Source organism: Dermochelys coriacea, chromosome 1 (genome assembly GCF_009764565.3).
Source record: "Dermochelys coriacea isolate rDerCor1 chromosome 1, rDerCor1.pri.v4, whole genome shotgun sequence".
Classification (NCBI taxonomy): Eukaryota; Metazoa; Chordata; order Testudines; family Dermochelyidae; genus Dermochelys; species Dermochelys coriacea.
The window spans coordinates 344006966-344023388 of record NC_050068.2 but is presented as its reverse complement, the minus strand read 5'-3'; the positions used below and the strand labels follow the sequence as shown (position 1 = coordinate 344023388).

At 42.1% G+C, this 16423-nt stretch overlaps 1 long non-coding RNA gene across 1 annotated transcript in view; it reads left to right on the top strand.

Annotated features, from left to right (window-relative positions):
• Nucleotides 1-16423, top strand: part of LOC119856198 — a 118890-nt gene that overhangs the window by 83723 nt on the left and 18744 nt on the right. The window contains exon 5 of the long non-coding RNA XR_006276126.1: nucleotides 10479-10547. This is a non-coding gene — a long non-coding RNA (uncharacterized LOC119856198). The remainder of the gene's footprint in view (nucleotides 1-10478; nucleotides 10548-16423) is intronic.

Here is a 16423-nt window from a genome sequence, read left to right as displayed (position 1 = left end):
TGTTTAGCCTGGAGCTAATATATCTATCTCCCACTTCTTTTCTATAGCCATCTGGCCTTGCCCCATCACGCCACATATGTTACTCTATAATGTTGCCTAGGGTTACCTCCAGGATATCCCCTAAATGAAGCCAAATAATGTAAATGGTATGTAATATGGCCTCCAGGATCTTAAGTACAGTCAACAAAACAGAGAACAGGTTTAAAATGCAGCCTCTCCCACAGCAGATCTCACTAGAAAGAGATTAAGTATAAGACTCACTCCATTTTCTTGATTCACAGAGGGCGACGTCACTGGATATTTAGGAAGTTCTAATTAAAGTGTCTCTCACTTTCTGAGAAGGTAACTGTCACTGGAAAAGTTCTTGAGGAAAACTCTTGATTTCTCTACTTATTTTTAGTACACTGGTGGTGAGAGGTTAAAGGCCTCCCTGCTCAGCTCCTTAAGGGTATGTCTATATTGGAATAAACGACCTGCTGCATGGACACAGCTAGCCCAGGTCAGATGACTTGGGATTGTGGGACATTGGCTACAGGGCTAAATATTGCTGTGTAGCTATTTGGGCTGGGCTGGAGCCCAGGGTCTGGGACCTACCCCTCGCAGGGTCTCAGAGATTCAGCTCCAGCCCAAACATCTACACCACAATTTTACAGCCCCTAGGCCTTGGGCCAGCTGTGGGTGTTAATTTCTGTGTAGATGTACCCTTAGATAATAGTCAGATCTCCTGTAGCTTTCAAAGGCTGTTGGTTCTTTAAGGCCTATGTAGCCCAACTAAGACCAACTGTCAGTACCTTGGTGCCCTCTAGAACATTCTGTTCCAATTTCTTGATGACAACGAAGGTAAGAGCCCCCCAAATTTTGTCACCATAATAGACATCCAAAAATATTTATAAGATAGGATAAGACCACAGAGAAAAAAATAAGTAAGGAAATTGTTACCTTCCCAATTCTGATCAAAGGTAGATGGGTACCCAGGAATCCAGTTAAACAGTATCTTCAGAGAAATAGAATTATAGATGAGCAGATAGCCATTCTATAAAGGTATCTTACTGATTGGATTCCAGCTCTTGGAGACTAAAGGCTGAGTGCTTGAAAGGAGTTAGGCACCTACGTCCCTGTTTCAGGCACCTAAGTCCCAGTTTTGGCTACACTGTGATGCACAAAACTCCTGCTGAAATCCTGTAAGTGCCTAAACTCAGTTAGTATCTAAGGTTTTTCAGTAAAAGTTCCCTAGACTCTAACTCTCCTGAGGGGCCTGATCTGGTAGCCATGCTCAGAGTCTGCCCGCCAGATCAGACCTTCATGGGCAAGCTTGCACAAAACAGCCAGGGGAGGAAAAGGAGAACTTCTCTCCTGACTTTTACCCCAGCGGTTAAGGTGCATACTTGAGATGTAGGAGACACTTTGTTCAAGTCCCCCCTTTACTTGAGGGGGAGAAGGGACTTAAAAAGGGATCTGCCATTTCTTGGATGATTGCTCTAAGCCAGTGATGTCCAATTGGTGTGCCGTCAGGCTCAAACTGGTGTGCCATGGAATTTTTTGAAAAACTACACATGAGAATAAAAAACGTTCCCTTGTATTTTAATTAGTGTCAGAGCCGGATTGCATGCTGCACTTTTGCTCTTCAAGATGAGTCCCCTTTTAAAGACTATGCATACATCACATTCCATTCCCCAAAGCAAGGTTCTGAGGGATAAAAAGTAAAGATGACATGCCCTGATGAATGCACTGAGCCTTTGATGATGATGTGTATAAAAAGCCATGCAATTCAAGCCTAAGTTTTATATTTACATTTGTCTTGGAGTAAAAGCTGGAACAAGCCAGACCTGGAACGGCATTATAATTAATTATGTTGCATTTAAAAACAGTGGAGAAAATGACACACACTTGGGAAGACTATTTTGGGAATGAGAAGAAATGATTATTAACTGCTTGTCATCTCAAAATATTATTCTCAAATGCGTGTCACTTCCTTCACTTGAGAATGCTTTTGTCCAGAGTTCTTATATTTTGCTGTAATGGAAATTTAGTTTCCACTGTTGAAAATGTTAATTCTGGCACAAAAGACAGATTGCAATCTAATGTTAGCCTCCATAGTTGTTTTGACTTTAACTCTACTAGCCTCATTCTGGATTTGCTCATAAATATTCATGAGAGAAAATTAAGAATGGGCTATGATAGATGCAACATTGCTGTGTTCATATGAACTTGACTTTCTGGGAGTCACGTGGTGGTCAGTGTGTTTTTCACATCTTACAAATCTCAACAGTTACAGTGATGAATTTTGAATTTATGACCTCAAACCAGACAAATATTTGAAGAAAAAAGATTTTGGCAGTTCCATATCTACTTGTGGTGATGAAGCTGAACATAAAACTAAGAAAGATTTTGGCAGTTCCATATCTACTTGTGGTGATGAAGCTGAACATAAAACTAAGAAAGATTTTGGCAGTTCCATATCTACTTGTGGTGATGAAGCAGAACATAAAACTAAGAAAGTGAAAGTGGTAAACTGACACTTCTGTGAGAGCTATCTGCAATATAGATTTTCATCTACAAGGGAACCATCTTGCCTTCTTCCACAATGTCTCGTGTGTGGGAAGAAACTCTCAAACAATGCCATGTTAAGCGAAAACTACACCTTACAAGCAAACAGACATTCCTTGCCAATAAGGACATACCTGAAAGTGTTTGAGGTATCAGAATGAAAAGAAAGTGCAATGGATGATAGGCTGTGCAACAGTTTCTGACAAAGTGCTGGAGGCAAATATGTGACATGAATTTTACCAACTCACAAAGAAATCATGAGAGTAATGTTAGGTGCACATGCAGTCAAGGAAATTGAAAAGTTCCCCTTTCAGATAACACAATAAATCGCTGCATTGGTGACATGTCAGGTGATATTGAGATGGTGGTCTAAGAAAAATTAAAATCAAACGGAAAATTTGCATTGCAGCTTGATGAATCGACAGATATCAGTGGCCATGCTCAACTCTTGACTAATGTAAGGTATATTGATTGAGATAGTATCAAAGAACATTTTTTGTTTTGAAAAGAACTGCCAGGTCACATGACTGGAGAGGAACTATTCAGTGTGACAACAGCCTACCTTGAAGAAAAACTTCACTGGAAAAATTGTATCAGTGTTTGCACCAATGGGGCAGTCTCTGTGACTGGCAAAGTGAAAGGGTTTCTAAGCAAGGTCAGGGAACAAAACTGAGATGTATGGGTGACCCACTGTTTCCTGCACTGTGAAGTTCTTGTTGCCAAAACACTGCCAGAAGAACTGTCTTTCGTATTAGATGGAGCAGTAAAGATGAACTTTATAAAATCGCAGCCCTTAAAAACACACTTTTTCTCCTCACTGTGTAAGGCAACAGGAACGGAACACCAGAGTTTACTTTTGCACATTGAAATACGCTGGCTTTCCCATGGAAAAGTTCTTTCTAACTTGTATGAATGGAAAGAGGAGATCAAAATGTTCCTAACTTGAGAGAAAGCACATGGACTTGATCGCTCATATGGCATGGTGCACAAAGCTTGTCTACCTGGCTGATATATTCTGCCACCTCAATGAAATGAGCAGGAAAATGCAAGGTAGAAATGAGCATCTTTCCTCCACTACAGATCAATTGCATGGGTGTTGGTCGAAGTTAGTCCTCTGGTATGAAAAAGTAGCCAAAGGACAACAGAAATATTCCCCTTGGCAAATGCAGCAAATCTTGCTGGCGGTACTTTGGTCAATGTCATTTGAGTATTTGGAAAGTCTGGAAGAAAAGTTCAGTTCAAGGTTTCCACCTGATCTGAGATCCAATGCAAAGTGCTAAGAATGTGACAATAATGGCTCAAGGTCAGCTTGCCGAATTAAGGATGGACTGCACTTTGAAAATAAAGTCTGATGACAAGCATGGGCAGCGGGTATAATAGGCTAGGGAAGGCTAAGTGCTCGGCCCATGCTCGGGGAGTGCTCAGCGCAGCGCTGGGGCTGGGCCAGTGGCTTGGCCCAGTGTGGCTGGGGCAGACAGGCCAGGGCTTCTCCTGTTAAGGGGTGGGGGGTTCGGGTAGAAGTGGTGGGGCCATGGACTAGCCTCCCCAAAGCAGGGTTTCACCTGCTGCCCATGATGACAAAGTGTTGGACTCTGTCTGGTTGAAGGTGGGAGGCAAATATCCTGTAATCTCTGACCATGCTATCTCCATTCTGTTGCCCTTTTCAACAGCATACCTGTGCAAGTTAAGTTTTTCAAGCCTGACTAATCAAGAACAGAGCATCTGAGGTCGGTGGAGCAATAGCTCACAGTGGCCCTGTCAACATTTCCTCCCAGGATTAAATGACTGCGTATCAAGACAAGCTCAGATGTGTCATTAAAAGTTATTTATTTTAATTTTTTAATATAATTTGTGGTCATTCATCACAGACTGTGAATCACAGTGTGCACCACTGCTCTATTAATCAAATTCAGGGCAACATTTCGAAGTTGCATTCCATGTCAGATAGTGCTAGGCTTGGATCTCTGACTTGGAGTTTGGCTTTTGATGTTGCTCACTTCCAGAGCCATACAAATGAAAAAATGCCTCCAAGATGAAAAGGTAATACCATATGTCTTGATACATAATGATATCATTAGTTGGTGTTTCTTGATTGGTACAACTTTTGTATTATTTGTTCATCACATAATAAAACAATTTTATTTATTTGGCGTCTTGTTGGTGTGAATGTGTGAGTCGACTGAAAATACTTGTCACAGTCTGTACAATAAAGTTAATGATGTTAGGGTCTTCATGGTTTGGGGAAAAGGGGTTTTACTCTCAATAATTCCTGACCCTGAAAGCAAAAGGGAGTCTCAGGCCTATTTTAGATCCAAGAGAGTTAAAAAAGTTCCTGAAGAAATCAAAATACCAGATGGTCACTCTAGCTTCCATCATTCCTACCCTGAAGCCAGAGTATGCTGCTCTCAACTTAAAGGATGCTTCCTTTCATGTGGCAATTCATCAGAGCCACAGAAAATTTCTCAGATTCCCTAACAGCAGTTTCCATTATCAGTTCACAGTGCTCCCTCTAGATATGAGTCAGCAGTGTGCCCTTGTTGCCAAGAAGGCCAATGGCATTTTGGGATGTATAAGTAGGGGCATAGCGAGCAGATCGAGGGACGTGATCGTTCCCCTCTATTCGACACTGGTGAGGCCTCATCTGGAGTACTGTGTCCAGTTTTGGGCCCCACACTACAGGAAGGATGTGGATAAATTGGAAAGAGTACAACGAAGGGCAACGAAAATGATTAGGGGTCTAGAGCACATGACTTATGAGGAGAGGCTGAGGGAGCTGGGATTGTTTAGTCTGCAGAAGAGAAGAATGAGGGGGGATTTGATAGCTGCTTTCAACTACCTGAAAGGGGGTTTCAAAGAGGATGGCTCTAGACTGTTCTCAATGGTAGCAGATGACAGAACGAGGAGTAATGGTCTCAAGTTGCAATGGGGGTGGTTTAGATTGGATATTAGGAAAAACTTTTTCACTAAGAGGGTGGTGAAACACTGGAATGCGTTACCTAGGGAGGTGGTAGAATCTCCTTCCTTAGAGGTTTTTAAGGTCAGGCTTGACAAAGCCCTGGCTGGGATGATTTAACTGGGACTTGGTCCTGCTTTGAGCAGGGGGTTGGACTAGATGACCTTCTGGGGTCCCTTCCAACCCTGATATTCTATGATTCTATGATTCTATGATCTCTCGGCTCCCCTATGTATTTACAAATTGTCTGGCGGTGGTAGGAGTGCTCCTTTGGACGTCAGCAGCCCACATCTTCCCTTACCTGGATGACTGGCAGATAAGAGACCAATCCAGGTTGCAGGTGTTGTCCAGCATAGACATAATCAGATCCATGTTCAATGTGCTCAGCCTGCCGATCAACACAGAGAAGTCAGTCCCATCTCCAGTACAGAAAATGGAATTTATTGGAGCAGCCTTGGAGTCTACAATGACCTGGGGCCTGGGGGGTGGCTCCGTCCTTTATGTCTGCATGAGGGAGCAGAGAGTGCTCATGCTGCCCTTACAGGTACTGTTAAAGGAAAACTCTCAAATAACTGTGCACTGGAGCACACAAATACCTACCGTGGAATGCACATCTCGAACAACAATAATTATGGAAAGGCTAGTAACCATTTCTCAGCTGTTTTGCTTAACATTTTCAAAGAGTCTTAAGTGATTTAGGCTCCTCGGTCACTTTCGAAAATGGGACATAGTCATGTAGATGCTTTGGAAAATGTTACACCTTGTCTTGTGATGTTTCAGGAAACAGCTTTGTTTTCCAAAAAATTCTCCCATTTCTTGACTTGTTTCTATTCCAGTATTGCCACCCTAAAAAGGTCAAAAATCATGAGTCAAACCACCCACCAAATCAGGAGATTGGCCCCCAAATCTTCCATATGTGTGTGTGTGTGTGTATATATATATATAGTGGGTTTTAGTATGTCTTATGACTTCTGAACTCCCTTGCCTATCCCTGATGTGTGTGCTTGTGAGAGACAGTCTTTTCCCTCTCCCAAATTTATTGAGCAAGGTGATTTTGGCCCCCACTGCAGGAGCTCTTGCTGCTGCCTCATAGTGCAGAGCTTTCAGTGTCTCCCCAATATTCTAATGAATTCTGTGCCCCCCCTGAACCAACCTCTGCTCCAGGGGTTCTTCACCCCACTGCCCCTCACTTAGGCCTGTGGAGCAGCTGCATGGGAGTCCTCTTCTCCTTTCTAAGGACTGAGTGGAGGCAACTTCAGGGGTTCTTCACTCTCTTCCAGACCTGGCGTTGCCAGGAGTCAGAGGGACGACGCAGAATGACCCATTTTTTCAGAGGGTATGGGGGGGAATAGGGCCTCTATAAGCTGTTGGGATCTTTCTTCTCCCCTCTTGTGAGAATGGTGTTGGCTGCTCCCCCTCCTCTACCCAAAATGCCTCTAGGTCTGGCGGGGGAAGGATCATGCTGACCCCTACATCAGCTCTGAGGGGGAGCACCTGGGGAAGAGGGGGAAAGTGAGAGAAAGAGGGGAAGTGGGGGAAAGCAGCCAATCAGTGGAGCCTTTATATGGGGCCTAGAGTTTCTTGCATCATTGCCAGACAGGCTCCCCCACACACACCCAAAAAAACACTCACCATGAAATTATGCAGGTTGGCAATACTGCTTTCTCATCACTCCTATGGCAGCCGGGGAATACCCTGACATCCTGCTTTGGCAGCACTTTTCCAATAGCAAAATGCCATTCTTTGTAAAGTGTTAAAATTCCTAGTGTGGCCTACGGGTTACAAGGCAAACACTCTGTGACACTGTAGCCCCCATATTCCTCATTTTTATACAATTGTTATCTTACATATAAAGCAGGCCTTGTAATGTATCAGGGGAAAGGTTCTGATCTGCTGAAAGTCATTTCTCTATCCATATATGTGTATCATTAATGCATACGAAGTTATGAGAATTGTGTTGTATGATGGTCACTAAAACATGCTGTAAGTTGCGGAATCAGCCAGATATTAGGGTATAAAACAGACAGAATTGACACATACTGGGCCCTTCTTCTGCTCCCACCTTCACAGCAAACAACTAAGACACTGAGAAGAAGACAAGACTCCAATAGAGGAGATTGGCCCAGGTTTAAGGAATAAACCTATATATTAAGGACTGCAATATCCAGTGGGGTGAGAAAAACTGCTTTAATCTAGGTGTTGCCCAGTCTCATAGGGTTGAGTGTTTAGACTGTGTGCTTAGATTTTCTTTTCTTTTGGTAACACTCTGACTTTTTGCCTATCGCTTAATATCACTTAAAATATATCTTTGTAGTTAATAAATTGGTTTGTTTATTCTACCTGAAGCAGAATGCGTTTGGTTTAAAGCATGTCAGAGACTCCCCTTGGGATAACAAGTCTGGTACATATCAATTTCTTTGTTAAATTGACAAACTCGTATAAGCTTGCAGCGTCCCACTGGCATAAATGGACACTGCAAGATGGAGGTTCCTAGGGTTGTGTCTGAGACTGGAAATATTGGATAGTGTCATTAGGTTGCACCAAGGAGAAGTTTACATGCCAGAGCCTGTGCGTAAACAGCCCAGCAGTGGGGGTTCTCACAGCAGAGCAGGGTAAGGCTGGCTCCCAGACTTGAGGATTGGAGTGACCTAGCAGATCACCGGTCTCGATAACACGAGGGGAACGTCACTCTCTCTCACAAACTGTGCTTGCAGTTTCCAGCCACCTGAGGTCTCTGTTATTTCCAATCTAGCAGTTAGCAAGGTAGAAGTGTACATTTTTATATTGGGTTATAGAATATGCTGGGAACTCTCTCCACTATGCATGGAGACTTCCTGGGAGGGCTTAAAAGCAGATGGCTTCCAGAAAAGGGGAGCTCCCTGCCCACCTCCCAGAATCCACCTCCATCCATATTTAAAGGTAAAAAGAGTTTTTCAAAAGCAATAAGAAATCTGCATACAGAGCTTCTGCATACAGGGCCAGACAAGGCAAGGATTTAGACAAAATAAAAGAAAAATTTACAGCTAAGATCAAAGTCTGGCTATGCATTAAAAAAGAAGATGGTACCTGTTCAGCATTCCCCTGAGGGAGCTGATGGGCAAAGAGGAGAAGAATCTGCAGTGCTGCTAGCAATTAAGGAATTCAGAATGAGATGTAGGACGTCAGAAGAGACTCACCTCCTCCCTTCATGACGTACATAAGTCAATAACAGGAATTAAAGAGAGTTTGGCCAGATAAGAAATTGGAGGAGAAGATCTGCAACAAAGTTCTGATTTAATGGAGGAAGAAACCTCTGAGAGGGACAAAGCTCTGATTTTTCTCAATACAATCAAGTAAAATAAATCCCAGCATCAGCATCAAATACTGGTCCCTTGGCTCAGCACACTTATGTGTTTAGGTTTTTGATCAGAATAACTGAAAAGATTATTGACGGCAAATAATCTTCGCCAACCACAAGACAACAGGAACATATTTAAGGAGTAATATTAGGGGATGGACGAGTGACAGCTAACCACCCATTCTGTGTTTAAAAACAAAAACCAGAATCCCAACATGAGAAGGTTCTATTTAAAATTCAGTGTCACAATAGTCTGATTGCACTTTCACACACCAGCTAAACTCTAACATAAAATTCTTGTTCTTCTCCAGGGAAATATTGTTTTTATGGTGCAGAGAGCTAAAGATAACTACCTAGATTTTTCTCTTTAAACCTTGAAAGCTTTTCATATGTTTCCTCCCCTCTTCCCAAGATTGTGTCTGTAGAGACAGTTAGCAGAGAAGTGCCGGAGATCATGGGGGATGGTGCTGTAAAACTGTGGCAGTGATGGAATGTGTTCTTCACAACGTTCTAGAAAATGTTGGTCAGTAATAAGTCTGAAGGCAGGTGGAGAGCACTTCACATATTCAAAGCACAGTTCCAGTAATAACTGATCATCAGAAGACCTGTAAACCAAGCTTCAATTTTACAATTTTGCAGATGGGGAAACTGAGTCATAGAGTGGTTAAGTGATTGTTGTAGGTGTTACAGCAAGTCAACAACAAACTTCAGGTTCAAACTCAGGGATCTGCAGATCACAGGGACAAGTGTGTAGCAGATAGAGGCAATTGCAGGTATGAGCTTCAATATAGTTCAAAGATGGTATATATTTGAAGCTTAATCATATTATTATTAACAAAACTATAACAGCAGCAGTAATGGACTAAACAGAGGCCATGCTTAACAGAAAACAGTGAGTTTGTCTATCTGGGTTCATATAAAAAAAAACATCGTGAACTATGAGGTTGTGGCTTTAAAATCTTGAACATAGTTGTATCTGATAGCACAAAGAGGGACAAACACCTTTTTTTAAAAAAAAAAAAATCCTTTTAACATTAAAGCACTACAGTGATGTAACTTAGCATTTATCTTACACTTTGTACATTCAATTGTTTTTAGGGTGGTATTAATAATATAATGATAGGGAAACTGAGGCAGAAAGATTAAGTTGTTTGCAAGTAGTCTTGTAATGCCGACAGACCCCGGTTGTCAGTGGCAGACTCAAACTGGGGATCTCTAGAGCTTAGTGCATGAGCCTCTACAGCATGAGCTAAAAACCAACTGCCTGTTAGCTAAGGCTGTATAGCAGACTCATTTTCTCTCTCTCTTTAAGTGGTCTCGGTGCCACTAGCTGGGACAGAATACCACACCCAGAAGGTGTGTGGGTTACAGTTGCACAACAGATAATTGTCAAAACTGAGATTAGCACTCAGATGATCTTAGCTCCTATTACTGTTTAACAAAAGTGTTATTCTTATCAGTAGAAAGCCCCCCACAAAAATAGCCTGATTTGATATTTCTTGGAGAAATTTTCTTCTTATAATTGGAACTGTTATATGAATTCCATCATCATACATCAGAAAAACAGGTACCATTCAGCTACTGTCCTATTGAACAGAGTTTCCTTCTCTATAGCTAAATGAAGACTTTTTCTATTTTTAGGTTAAGTGCCTGCTTCTGCTAAAACTTCACCCTCTGTATTGAAACATACCAGAATGAAACTGCTATGGTGTAAGTAACTGCAATGTAGTATGTAGTGTCAAGCCACTTCCTACAAACTAAACTATACCACATTTTGCAAACAGCATGACTTCCTGGATGAGGGTTACTAATATCTGAGCAGAGGAGCTTTATTATCTCAAGCAGATGAGGGCAGCAAAAGAATGATTTGTTGACTACAGAGAAATGTCAGCTGTGGCCTGAAAATGGCTTTCCCTTTTTCCTTCACAATGCAAAAGACAGATCATTGATTCACATGGAGTTCACTTTCTTTGTGATATGGGGCATGCTCAGCTTCATAAAGACGGCTGGAGATGAAAAAGCCAAGAGACCATTTTGTTGCTTTCAGGAAAGTAAAACCTGGTTTACTATTGCTTGATTGTTGGTGTAGGTTAACTGAAACCCTGACCGCTTTAAGGAAAGAAATTAGTAATTTAGGAAATTCCGTATTCGAAGGAAGTAAGCAGCTTTTGTGCCCACAAACCAACTAGAAACAATCCAAAATATGTATATGAGATTTTTCGTCTGAGTAATGTATGACTTCTCTAACCCATCACTGTAATAGTAGGCAGATCAAAGGATCCTTACAACTTGTCTGGCCTAAATAGTTCTAAGACATCTGTATTTTCCTGCAATGCTAGGAAATCTAAAATTAGAAACAACAGTGTTGGTAACCCCTAAAATCACCTGCAAATGAATATGAGTTTCATGCTAGTAGCTGAAAGACAGTCCCTGTTCACTAGAGATACTAGTCATATTTATTGTGATTTTTCCCCCCAATCAAGAAATGCTATTTATTTATCTAAAGAGATTTTAATAGTCCTGCAGGAAATCCTGTAAGTTTATTTTGGGTTAAGGAGAAGATCCCAAGAGTTTCTATTAGGTTATGCATGTTCAACAACATGAGTTGGTTGAATTTCTGGAATAGGTTTGAAATGTACTAGTATGTTTTGAGTTGGAATGGGTATGTTTCAGTGCAAAATATTGTTGAATGATAAGGTGCATACATATGCAATTTTCTCTTCTGAAACTCCCAAGGAGTCTCAAGACCAGAGGTAAAAGCTCATGAATATACCACATGATATAGGCAAAGAATGTCAGATGAACTGAAGACTTCACTGCTATTTAATAAATACCTGCAGAAATAACTGGAATTGCTCCTGGGTATTTGTGATCTTTACAGAAGACAGACTGTGTGTTATGGAACAGTTAGATTAGGCTGCTGCCGCAGATCCCATGTAAATGGGGGACGTGACACCTCGTGGAGGTTTTATCCTCAATGGAGAATTGCATCTTGATTTTCATCTTTTTTTTAAATGGACAAATTTAAGGGCAAAATTATGTCACTGTCCCCAGCATGTTTTCTAGACAATGAATTTAACAATGTCTGTGTGAAATGTTCAGAAACCAATATGTAAATAGGTTTCAGAGTAGCAGCCGTGTTAGTCTGTATTCGCAAAAAGAAAAGGAGTACTTGTGGCACCTTAGAGACTAACAAATTTATTAGAGCATAAGCTTTCGTGAGCTACAGCTCACTTCATCGGATGCATTAGGGTCAGTAAAGGGATGAGTCAAGTTCTGTATATCCTATTCTCTGCATTACTGTGCCCTGGGATGCAGTGTAAGAGCTAATGCTGACAGGTCTGTGCTTATCAGAAACCTTCCTTAGAACAGTGTCAAACCCTTGCATTTTGTGCTGAATTCTGTGATTTAATTCTGTGCTTAACTTCGAAATACACACTAGAAACCTATTGAACGGGTATTTTCCATGTTGCTATCACCTTCTTTCCTATACTTCCTGAACTTATTTTGAATGATTGTCATCTCTTGTATAATTTTAACATTGTTTTTCTTGTTTATAATAGAAATCAGAGGTAAAAATCTAGCTCATTAATAAACTCTTTTCCCCTTCATGTTTGTTACCTTAGCATTGCCTGTGAGCTCCCTGGCTACAGGGATTTTTTTTTTTAATGTAACCAATTTTTTCAAACAGCTGTAACAAAGAGAGGGCATGCCAAATTCCAGGTCAGCCTTTTTAATCACTGTTTCTACAGTATCTGAGGTGTCCTATTATAGTGGACTGGCAACACTATTATAGTTAAAGTTGAGACTAGCTCACTGTTTAACAGATACATTTTCTAATTTTATCTGCTAGTTTCTAGCTCTCCTATTATTGTAAATTGAACTGTGTACAACAGTTTATGTTGCACAATTCATAGATTCATAGATATTAAGGTCAGAAAGGACCATTATGATCATCTAGTCTGACCTCCTGCACAATGCAGGCCACCGAATCACACCCACCCACTCCTGCAATAAATCTCTCACCTATGTCTGAGCTATTGAAGTCCTCAAATCATGGTTTAAAGACTTCAAGGTGCAGAGAATCCTCCAACAAGTGACCCGTGCCCCATGCTGCAGAGGAAGGCGAAAAACCCCCAGGGCCTCTTCCAATCTGCCCTGGAAGAAAATTCCTTCCTGACCCCAAATATGGCGATCAGCTGAACTCTGAGCATGTGGGCAAGATTCACCAGCCAGATACCCAGGAAGATGAAGTGAGCTGTAGCTCACGAAAGCTTATGCTCTAATAAATTTGTTAGTCTCTAAGGTGCCACAAGTACTCCTTTTCTTTTTGCGAATACAGACTAACACGGCTGCTACTCTGATACCCAGGAAGAATTCTCTGTAGTAACTCAGATCCCACCCCATCTGACATCCCATCACAGGCCATTGGGCCTATTTACCATGAACAGTTAAAGATCAATTAATTGCCAAAATCATGTTATCCCATCATACCTTCTCCTCCATAAACTTATTGAGTTCAATCTTGAAGCCAGATAGGTCTTTTGCCCCCCCCCCTTCCCTTGGAAGGCTGTTCCAGAACTTCACTCCTCTGATGGGTAGAAACCTTTGTCTAATTTCAAGTCTAAACTTCCTGATGGCCAGTTTATATCCATTTGTTCTTGTGTCCACATTGGTATTGAGCTTAAATAATTCCTCTCCCTCTCTGGTATTTATCCCTCTGATATATTTATAGAGAGCAATCATATCTCCCCTCAACCTTCTTTTGGTTAGGCTAAACAAGCCAAGCTCCTTGAGTCTCCTTTCATGAGACAGGTTTTCCATTTCTCAGATCATCCTAGTAGCCCTTCTCTGTACCTGTTCCAGTTTGAATTCATCCTTCTTAAACATGGGAGACCAGAACTGTCCACAGTATTCCAGATGAGGTCTCACCAGTGCCTTGTATATAACGGTACTAACACCTTCTTATCTCTACTGGAAATACCTCGCCTGATTCATCCCAAGACCACATTAGCTTTTTTCATGGCCATATCACATTGGCGGCTCATAGTCATCCTGTGGTCATCCAATACTCCAATGGCGTAGAGCAGAGGTTCTCAAACCACAGTGATCTGGGAGCTCCATTCAGGTGGTCTGCGGATAGTTCCCTCTAAGGTGTGTGCCTGGGTGGTTGCACACCTAATTAGGGGAGCCATGCAGGCGTGGCTCCCCTAATTAGGTGCCTGGACCCTGGAGAAGATGCACATGTAAGGTGATATGATGGCCTTAGGGGGTAGGTGGGAGGGGGCAGTGGGGTGAGAAGAGGGGGTAGGGGGAATTTGGAACATTCAGGGCTGCAGCGGACAGAGAAAGAGGCAACTTTTCCCAGCTCCAGGGATGCGGCTGATGGAGAGAGATGGCCCTCCTTCCCAGCCCCAGCTCTGTGGCAGTTGTGGTGGGAGAGAGAGGGAGAGACCCCCCTCCTTCCCAGACCCAGCTAGGGGGCTGCTGTGGCAGGGGACAGAGGGCACATCCATCGCATTAGAAAGGTAAGACTACTGATATTAAAATATGAGTTTTGCACTTTTATTTGTAGAACAAAAAAAGTTTATTAAGTTTTTTTTATATAGCGCTTTTATCTAAAGCGCTTTACAATAATTAGCTAATGGTACAAACAACATTTGGAAAGATCATTAAGTGGTCCGCCGAGACCCTCAGCAATTTTCAAGTGGTCCGCGAAAAAAAAAGTTTGAGAACCACTGGCATAGGGTTTTGGAGCAAATATATATATAATAAAAATTTCCTCTTAAAATCTGTAGTGTCGTTAGCAGTCCATTCCATGACTACTGAGTCCAGGCCAGACCTTAGGGGGATCCTGTGTGGTGACATTAAACAGTGCCGTCTGAGAAAACAGCTGCCTTGCAATTGGTGTGGTCATTTATACCTGTGGGTGAGTGTAAACAACACTACCAAGGAGAGATCTCTACTCACATATGCCACTGGTGGCATTTTACCCTCGTTTTGCATAGTTGCAAATGACTACACTTGGCACAAGCATGTGGTGAATCAGACCTGCTATGTTTAGGCAAGCTAGAGAGCCAGCAAAAACTATGGCATATCTGGGTCCAGTAACCTGAACAAAAAACAACAAATCACCTGAATATTCATTACAGCTGAGACTTGCCTCTTTTCTACCATGAGGGGCGCTACAAACCTACTTCTGCCACAGCTTTCCAGTGCTGATCTCCTCTGTGGCTGTGAGCCTATGCTCTTCTGCCTTTTCTCTTCATGTGCAAAGTCTCTGTGCAAGTTAGACTGTAAACTCCTCAGGGAAAAGAATTTTGTTCTCTCTCATGTTTTCATAAAGTGCTATATAACCTCCAGAGTTGGTCCCCATTCTAAATCCCTGATCCAAACATCCCCAGATGTGGAACAAAGGGTATGTCTACATTGCCTCTGGGAGTGAGGCTCCCAGCCTAGGAAAAACAGTCTTACGCTAGCGTGCTAAGAACAGCAGTGTAGGTGCTGCAGTTTGGGTTGTCAAGTGCAACCCTCACAGCTTGAGAGCTCAAGTTGCAACATCAAACCAACATCTATGTAGCTATTTTTAGCATGCTAGCATGACCTCAGATATCACAAGCCTGTCTATGGGGCTGGCTGGCTTGCTCCCAGAGGCAATGTAGATACTGAGAGGCTCAGTGATTTGCCCAAAGAGGGAACTGAAGCCAGGTGATCTAAGTCCACGGTTAGTGCCTCAACCACTGTTCCATTTCAGCCCAGCATATAGTACTGGTTCTCTGTCTTCACTTGAAGTCAATTTCAGTTGTGGGAGCCCATGTTCTAGAGAGGATATACAGAGGATTCAGAAACAGCAGCAGACTCCTTGGGGATGTAAGGGTTCTTGTGTTGGGCCTTCTGGATTTTGCCACAGGGTTGGCCCCTACCACCTTTTGGGAAAGGATTTCTTCATTTCTGAAGAGTGCAGATGTCTATGGATTATTTATTCAAATGTTTTGTGGACAAATCTTCAAAGCTGCCAACTGCATACTGTTCCCTTTCATGTGTCACTTGTACTTGGAAAGAAACATACTATTCTGTACATTGCAGTTTTAAACTCTGCATCAAAACCATGTCACAATTAGTGCTGTCAACCCACAAAAGAGGAAATCGGAGTTAGATTACTATGGTGCCTGGCTGACAGTATCATGTTGACATATTACTGGAAATACCCATGTTAAATTTCCCCACTCAGGTATTTTGGACACCTTTTTTTTAAAAAAAATTCCCTCTCATTGCATACACAAAATGATCCTCTAACTAGTTCCCCATCCACTTGTCAGATTTCATATACACAGCAGTAAAAAACCTTGGAAGGGAGATCCCTAAGGAAAATAGGTGATAAAGGAAGCAGTGTTTTCATGGTGGTATTCCTTCTTCTAAGACAATGTCATGATCATATACTGCGACCTCCATCACCTTAGTATCTGAGCAACTCACAATCCCCTGGGAGTTAGGAAAGTATCATTTCATTTTACAGGTGAGGAACTGGGGGACTAAATAACTTGCCCAAGGTCACACAGAAAGTCTGTGTCAGGGGGAAATTGAAG